This window comes from Gavialis gangeticus, unplaced genomic scaffold (assembly GCF_001723915.1).
Source record: "Gavialis gangeticus isolate Ggan-Ray unplaced genomic scaffold, GavGan_comp1, whole genome shotgun sequence".
Lineage (NCBI taxonomy): Eukaryota > Metazoa > Chordata > Crocodylia > Gavialidae > Gavialis > Gavialis gangeticus.
The window spans coordinates 5,893,486-5,902,323 of NW_017729017.1; positions in this window are offsets into that span (position 1 = coordinate 5,893,486).

Sequence of the window (8,838 nt, forward strand, 5' to 3'; positions counted from 1 at the left end):
TGGGGTTCACATATCTATATTTTAATGATACAAAAGGGAGGGAAATATTTGTGGAATGTAATGCAGAGTTGTTTGTGCAGCCTGGAAGCAAACGTGTGCAATAGATGGTGATGGGAGGAAGGGGCAGCACTTGGTTGACTGAAAGGAAGGTGCAGGCACAGCACGGGAGCTGGAAGAACAACAGAGTGAAGAAGAGCTCAACCCCCATGTGCACACTTTATTTTCTCCCCTTCTGCAAATTTAATTTTCCTTAATCACTTGTTGAGAAGGAAGCTGCTACACTGCGGGACCTATTTTGAAGGGGAGGGAAATAATATAATTCTGGGTGGAGAATGATGGGTTTTGTACAAAAAGAGGAAGATGAGGGTGGCTCATGGCAGGTTGGCAGTCTGCCTACCTGCCTGTATGTATGTGTACATATGCACATATGGACTTACTAGGATCTGTATATATAATGCATACACACGTATACATACCCATACACACACATGCAGACAGTGCATTAAAAGCACCTCGGTGAGAGTGGGCATATGTATAGCATATATTTTTACATGTACTATATCTAGATGTGTGTAAGTGTGTGTAAAAATATATACCCTGTGTATAATCGGATGATTATTTTTACCTTGTATCCCTGCTCATTTGGTGGGGGAGGGGGTCACTAAATACCACTTTAGCCCCTTCCCCTGCCCTCCCCAGTCCCTTTTTCATCCTGTCGTCTTGAAGTTGGGACTGAGTGCCAGCATCGTGTTCCTTCCCGCCCTCTCCAGAAGGAACATTTTCCCCCATTTTGTGCAGTCTCGCTGCTTTGAATGAGTGGGGAGATAATGTGTCAGCTTCATATGGGGAAATCCCAAAGGAATTGAAACCAGGGTGTTGGTGATTTTAAAAAGGCAAAACAATAAAATCCTGAATCTTGTTTAAGTGAATACTGTATACTGTGTCTATGCATAGATAGTATTACAGATTTCTCTTCCTGGCCACCTCCAAGATGCATCTCCTAGCCTGGAATTAGAATCTCTGCGTGCTTGTCCAGAAGCAGTGGGGTTCTAGTTCAGCACTGGTCTTTAATGCTGTTGTTAAGAAGTGTCAGCTGGGTGGGTCGTACTGGCTGCTTAAAAAAAAAAAAAAGGCTAAAATTTTCAAAACTTTGTTTAGTATTAAAATTGGAACACCCGTATGTGAATTCATCTTATCCATGCCTTCAATGGTAGCCAAATTGCTGCAGTTTCATAGCGTTGTAGACTGTAGCCTTCTGAATGACCTTTTTAGATTTTCTTGTTTTGGTGAGAATCATTCAGCTTGTCTCAGTTCATCTCGTATATGGCTCCTTGCACTGAGAATATACAATATACTCCCTGGGTCCTAGCCAGACCTACTGAAATAAGACATTCATGCCTGGCTGCCACTTTGAGGTTGCTGTGTTTGGGATGACCCTCAACAAAGCATCTTAAGCAACAATGGACAACTAGAAGCAAGTAGTTTGCCCCTCTGCCTGAATCATTCTGCCAGAGTGCCTCTGTGCTTGGATGAAAGAACATCGGTTTAAAAACGGAAGGACAGCTGGCTGGCTTTACAATTAAAAGCTTAACACCAGAGATGCACCCTCCCCATCCCTCATTTTGTAGCTCTCAGATCTTTTTCTCTTTACTTTGGTTTTGTGTATGTGTGTGTGTACTTTTTCTTTAAGAAAATATCTTTGGGTTTTTTCTTTTAATGAACTTTCTCTGACCTCGGAAATGAACTGAAAGCTGTTTTCAACATGGACATCACCTGTATGTAATGTCTGTGAACTGATGCATTAGACTGGCCATGGCCATCCGGCCTGTGTGATTTATGTACTGATATTTCAGTGTTTACTCTGAGTTGAATGAAATGGGTTTATTCTTAGGACTAAATTAACCCTCCCATAGCTTCAGTTTACCTCCTAACCCCACAAGAACCAATCAACAGCTGGGGAGATCTGATTTGCATGTGCAAATTGGATTTTTTTTTTTCAGTTTTCCCTAATAGGGTGACAAGGTAGCAACAGATATACCTCGTGATTCAGAGTGAAAAACTCAGCCATTGACAAAGAAATAGGCTTTTGACAGTGAATGGGGATGTTACCATCATCTCTTCCTATAGAGGGTCATACCTGTATCCAGGACTAAAATGAACACTTCTAGACATCACAAAACTGTGATGAGTCTTTGAGGAAGGGTACATAGGGTCCAGCCAGCTCCAAAGGCTCGAATGTGTTGATGTGTCCAAGGGAATGGATTCCATCAAGCCTAATAAATAAATCTTAGTGCCTCCCTCTGGCTTGTGCCGATCCCTGACAATCTGGGGAGGTGGGGGAAGGACATTGCTTGATCTTGATGCAAGTGAGTGACGGCTGATCTCTATCCCATATGTTGAAGGACTGACCAGTCTGGACTCATTCCAGCCCATTCCGTATAGAAATGCTTTGGTTTTGGGTGTTTTTCAAATTTGACCAGTCTCGGTTTTCTGTATTTTTTTTTTTTTTAACTTTGATCAGCCCCAACATAGAAAGCTGTAGTGAGGAAAGGTGGGGAACAATCTCTGAGCTGAGATCAGCCTACTCATCAGTGTAGCAGTAGTGTTAGCAGTCTTGTGGGGAAGTAGTTGGGGGGAGGTTTTGGGATGGGGGAGGTTTGGGGAGGGGTGTTTTTGTTTTTCCTCTTCCCCAAGTAAACTTTCACTGCTCCTGGTTTTCAGTGGTCTAAAGAGACTCTCTATAAGGAGATCATTTCAACTGAAGTGATTGATGTCACAGTAAATATATAGTGGTTATGATGAAAATCCCAAGCCTGAAGCCTACTTCTTGAAACTGTGCTTAATAGATGTTTCTATAGCTCTAATAAGTATGTGGATGTGGTTTTTTAATTGTACATACAGTGCTACAATTAACATTACTTCATTTTTAAATCCTGAGTTGTACAAAATTTCCTGCAGTGACTTAGCCTATCTACATGGCTGAAGATCTGTCTAGCCCCATCTTTGTTAATTTTTCTCTACATTTCTAAATGTGTGACTAATTCCACATGAAGCCTTGATAACTGAAGCCTTGTATCTAGACTGATGCCCATTTTTTTTTTGTAATGTGAACCTTGCTGGCATTGTAGACTGTAGTAAAAAAAGATGGCACCTTTGTTGGTGCCCTTCTGCTTTTGTCTCCTGCTGTTTGTAACCTTCCTCCGGCGGGCCCTACTCACAAGAAGAACTTGCTGGGGCAGGGACTTGTATTATAACCGTCGGCAGGATTAAAATGGTTGTGAAGATTTGGACCAAATCAAACTATATAATGTGGCCTTGAGTTACAATCATGTCTATTAGTCACACTTAAGCATTAAGCAAAGAGTAGGGGGGGAGGGGGGTTGTGTGGTAGGTGCTGTATAATGACTAAAGCCAGTCCCTGCCCTAGAGAGCTTGCACTCCAGGACAGCAGACCTGTGACTGACCGACTAATGTGGGGGGTGAAGACAAGGTGATGGCAGACGTGCTATGTTCATAAGCAGTAGGTTCTGATTGCCATCTGCTTCCTAAGGGTCAAGTGTGCTAGCTTTGCAGGTGGCCAGAGGAAAGTTTTGACAAGGAGGTGTCCGTGGTTCTGCCTTAAGGTCACTAGGCCAGAAAATCCAGTTGGAATAGGTGGGCTATCTCTAGAAGGGTGAAGACAGAAGTGACAATTTTCTCCCTATCTGCCCACAGAAAGCAGTGTATAGCCATGACCAAAAACTAGAGCATGGTTTCAGACAGCTTAAAAATGGCCAGTCCACTGAAAATCTGAACACTCATTGCATGAGGGGGTCACGTGAAGACATTTCAAAACGGAGACTCTTCTGTAATATCAGTCTGCTGTTTTCAGACTAGGAGGGGAGAAGGGGAGCAGAGGGAGTTTGGTCTGGCTGGGGAACCTCTAGAACAGCATTTTTCAACCTGTGGGTCATAATCCAAAAGTAGGTCCCAAGCCTATATGAAAGGGTCACAACAAAAGTTAAAATCAGTGAACTTTAGAAATAGATTCTCCTTTAAAGGAGAAATATGTGGAAAACCATGGCTTTTCCCTTGCAGGCTGGCAGAGTTCCTACAAGAGGTTACTTGGGAGCCCGCCCCCCCATACACCTACACGCCTTCCCTCTGCCCAGGCCTGGGGGTAGTGGGTCCAGACTGGCCATTAATGTTTACAAATGGGTCCTGGTCCAAAAAAGGCTTAGAGCCACTGCCCCAGAAGGTGGTGTCTCTGCTCCCTTTCCCCCCACCCTCCGCCCTTCTGAAAACTTTGGAGCCTCCAGGGAGGAGGGACTGTTGGTAGAGGAAGCCGGCTGCAGCCGGCAGCTAGATTCCCCTTCTCCCTGGAACCAACAGTGAACTTCTGTTTGTTCCAGGGGATAGTGCAAAGCTTTCTGCAATACAGTGGGGAGCTGCACTTCTGGCTGTGCCCTAGCTAGGCAAGTAAGCCCTGCATCGGTTCCTGTGCATTGCACCTGTTTTGTCTGGCATTAACGTCAATGAGTATGGCTTCCCAAGAGTGCTGTACTACAAACTTTGGAAGTCTCCATGTGTTTATTAATGGCCCCAAGTTAAGCAGTGGTTGTGCCAATTACCTTTAGCTTAAGTGACTTCTGTTTCTCAGCAATGTATGGATTGACTTGCCCTTTCTTGCACCCTTTTCTGTTACTTAGTTAAGGTAATTTCTAAGCCTCCTCCCCCACCCCTCCAATGTTCCTGCCATCTTAGTGGGCTTTAAGCCCTTAAGTTGCCAAAAATGGGTCTGGTCTAAAATGAAGGCAATAAATAGGATATTTTTAAAAGACACTAACAGAAGCAAAATCAATATCACTGCTTTCATGAGCACATCTGTAAGCCCAATACATTGATAGGCAAGGCCCTGTAGTTGTACAACTCATGTTTGTTTCTGCCAGGTCTGGATAGGACTTAGTAGTAGAGCAGCAAGGCTCCTGTGCCAGTTTTTGGCTATATTGCTTCCTCATTGCTGGCCTCTTGGTGTAGGGAATGGGCAGCACTTTTTAAGAGAAGTTTCCCCCAGCATTTGGAAAAGTAGGACATTCAGCAGAATCTCAAGCTTAAGCATTTGAATATTTTTAAGCTTAAGTGGTTGAATATGTTCTGCATCATCTTAAGTAATGTGCCTCCAGTTGTGGAAATGAGATGTTAGAATAGATAATGGCTTCTTACTGTCAATGTTATTCTAGGAAAATGCAGCTCTGCCTTTCATTTCAGTTTCTGATATGGACATAAACTAATGAAACTCTTCATTCATAGATAGTTAGCTTTTTCCAAGCTCAACATAAAGCTTTCTACATGATAATGACAAGAAACAAGTACTACCTTGCATTAGTTTGGACATAGGGATTTTACTAGTTCTTGGGACCACTCTAATGGCACTGTATTGGTGCACCTTCTGATGCTACTGAAGTAGATATGCACTTGTGTGATCTGTACTGTTTTGTACTATCAGAACTTAACAAGATGACATGGCAAGTCCATCACTGGCGCAGCGTCCGCCAGTAGAGCTGAGCAGGTCACGAGGTAGAATTCACCTTTCTGGCTCTAGCTGGAGCTACAGAATTACTCTGAAAATGAACATGTGCACCCAAGTCCTGCCATCTAGAAAGTCTTTAGAAGCCTGTACTTAGAAGCAAAAGGGTAGTTGCTTACGTGCTCTAAAGAAAGCTGAGTAGATATTCTACTCTAGAGTAGGATATACCTGGCTATAATTCTGTTCTAGTATGGTGGGCTCTGTGCTCTAGCAGGTAAAGTCAGACAAAGGTTTGGTTTTGTTTTTCTGATCCTTTTCAAGCCTGGTTCTTTGGTATGCCATTTGTTGTAGACCCCTTCCTTTCTACACTAACTCCTACCTGAAGCTGAGTCATTAAGCCACAGTGCCTGTAATGATGTTTATCCTCCCACTTCAAAGAAGAAGGAATCTTCCCAAATAAAACTGAAGATGAGCTAGGAGGCGGACTCCTGTAAAATAAATAAATAAAATAGCAGGGTAAGGCTGAAAATCTTTTAAGTGTAAAGGCACATGGTTGTCCCTTGCCTTGAAGGCTCAACCCAAGTCATGCACTATGCTTACCTTCTCGCTGAAGAGTTAAGAAATGGTTGATGGACAAGTAGAGGAAGTCAAGGCTGAGCCTGTGCTTGGGAATGATTATGCACAAGGAACAAGACTTAAACTTTCTTAGACGATGCTTATTGCTAATACTGAGCACCAGTTTTCAAGAGCTTTCTCTCCTCTGTACACCTGCCATGCAGAGTTCCCAGAGCATGCATGGCCTGTAAGAATAGGGCAATGGTTCTCAACCTTTTTAGATCTGAAGCACCCTTGGATAGGCTTGTGGTACCCTTTGGAAAATGCCTGGTCTTCATTTTGACTTCTTTTGATGACGGAAATATAACAGAGCAGTTTTCTGTTGCAAAGAACAACTAAATTTCTGTTTGAAATCACATTTGTACACCTAACAGTGCTAACATTATGTAGCACAAGTGAAAGACTCTCAAGGTACCCCTCATTGCTGCGGCACCCTGGCTGAGTATCACTGGAATAGGGAATTGATATTGGAGAAGACGGACCATATGTAAAATGGGCTGGCCTTGTTGAGGTTGTCCCAGAACTTCGTCTTGTCTGAATCATCAGGTACCTTGTGATGCTGCACTGACAGTTAGGATTCCTCCCTAAGGTATTGCTGTGCTGTTGTCCCATTACTGAATTTGTGCTGGCTGTTGAGTATCTGTCAATGCTATATGCAGGCTGTGGTATGCTCCTGCACCTGCTTTGTTGTGGGCTCCTGTGTGATGAATCCAGAATTGTTTTATAGGAGGCTGATGGCAGCACACAGGTCTGTAAATGAGAAGGGCAGACACTTGGTACTCAGCCAGCACCCTGCAGCAGAACAAGGAACCCACTGTGGCAGGAGCACCCCTCTGTTGCCCTTCTATTCTTCCACTTCCTATAGAAACATGGGGCAGTAGTAAAGAGCACCAGTTCTACCCCATCAGAAGGAAGGTGCAACCTAAGTGGCCTGTTCTGTAGCACCATAATCTAGGTGGAATTCAAGGGTGCACGTGGGGGAAGGGCCTGTCACAGGGTGAGAGTCCCAGTTCACTGCTACCCTTGGGCACTGGTCTGCTGGGTCAAGGATGGAGCGCTTTGAATCTGGCAGTGTAGGTCCTACTGCTGTGAAATGAGCTGCTGCTCCTAGAACTTGCCATGCTCTGGGTGAGTCACGGCTTTTTTGCTGGGTCCCTCTGCTCTGGGATGAAGGCAGCAGAGGAAAATAGCTGGGCAGAGCTCTCTAGCAGAGAATTAATCTACTAAGGGAAACTATTTACAACCTACCCCTCTACGGTATGCCAGGCTCTGGCAGAAGGCACAATGTCCTCAAAAGGCTGTCGCCTTGATCCCACATATCTGGCTGACTACAGGACAGCAACAGGAGAGGAGCAGGAGGAACAGGGTGATGGATGCACCTCAAGGTGAAGAGGCCATGGTATCCAGCAAGTCTGCATAGGAAAGAGAACTGGCTACAGGAAAGAAATCTAGGCAGGATGTAAAGAGAGCGGGGCAGTGGCTGCAGTTATGGAGACCAGGCTGTTATGGTGAAAGCAAGCAAAGGCAATAGACAGAGCTCAACTTCTTTACAGGTCCAGCCCTGCACCATAGCTGAAGCAGTTGTCAGGAGCAGGCCTCTGACCCACTCACACAGAAATGGGAGAGCGTGGGCCCAAGGGGCCAGCTGCTGCAGCAGGGCAGTGCTGGGGCACTCGCAGGCTGTGCCCTTCCACCAGTACTTGCAGGACTCATGGGAAGCAAGGGCACAAGACCTCACTGTCCAGCCTGGGGTCACTTACTTTCCCAGGCACCTGTACTCCATCTCCATCCCTGCCAAGGGGGATGCTGCTGTCCATTTCAAACCAGTCAGCACAGCCTGGCACTATCTTCATGCAGAGCCAGAGGCACTTGCCTCTCAGTTCCCCATAACCTTCCTTTGGCAGAGACAGTGGAACCGTTACCTTGGGAGCTGGGCCAAGCACCTGACACAGACTCCAGAGACCTGATGAAGGCTGTGAAGAGCTGTCCTGGCGGCGGGTTCACCAGCTGTGAGGTGTGAGGGGCAAAAGAGTGGCAAAGTCCCATTCTCACCACCCCAAACCTCCCAGCAGCTCCTCCCACAGCCAGTGCACACTACACGTGTCCAAGGCCCAGCCCCAGCTGCCAGCTTTGCAAGTCCTGGAAGGACCTGTGCAATGTGTGCCTCACCTCCTGTCAGGGCAGTGTTGGACTTGTTTCCTCAGTGCCACTTCCCTGGGGCAGTACAAGCCCGCGCTGCAGTGAGCAGCACTGGAATGGGCTGGACAGGGTGGGGTGGCATCGCTATGCTGCTGTATGCTGCACTGCCTAGCAGAGACACTGCATTTCTGAAGGACAGTAGGGGGTCCCACCAGCTCCCTTCCCACTGACTATGTAAGGCAAGTGCTCTTGCACTTGCCTGTATTGGACCCCTTGGCCACTGCAGCCAGACAGACCCGTGCTTCCTGCACAGTATTTCAGAGCGTTCTGTAGGGTTGCAAGGCAAGCTTCACTTCCCAGATGCCTAGCACACCCCTGGTCTCACACAGGCTTCTTGGAAAGTTCTCACATCCAGCATTGAGGAGAAAGTGAGCTGGAAACTGCAACCCTTCCCCGCTGCCAGAGCCTACTGCTCTCTGGCTGTTTTGGGCGGCATGGGTCAGAATCGTTAGACGGTGGCCAAGGCGGGCCTCTAGGTCTGAATAGTTGTAATGGTTCTTGACAGCTCACTCCCAGGC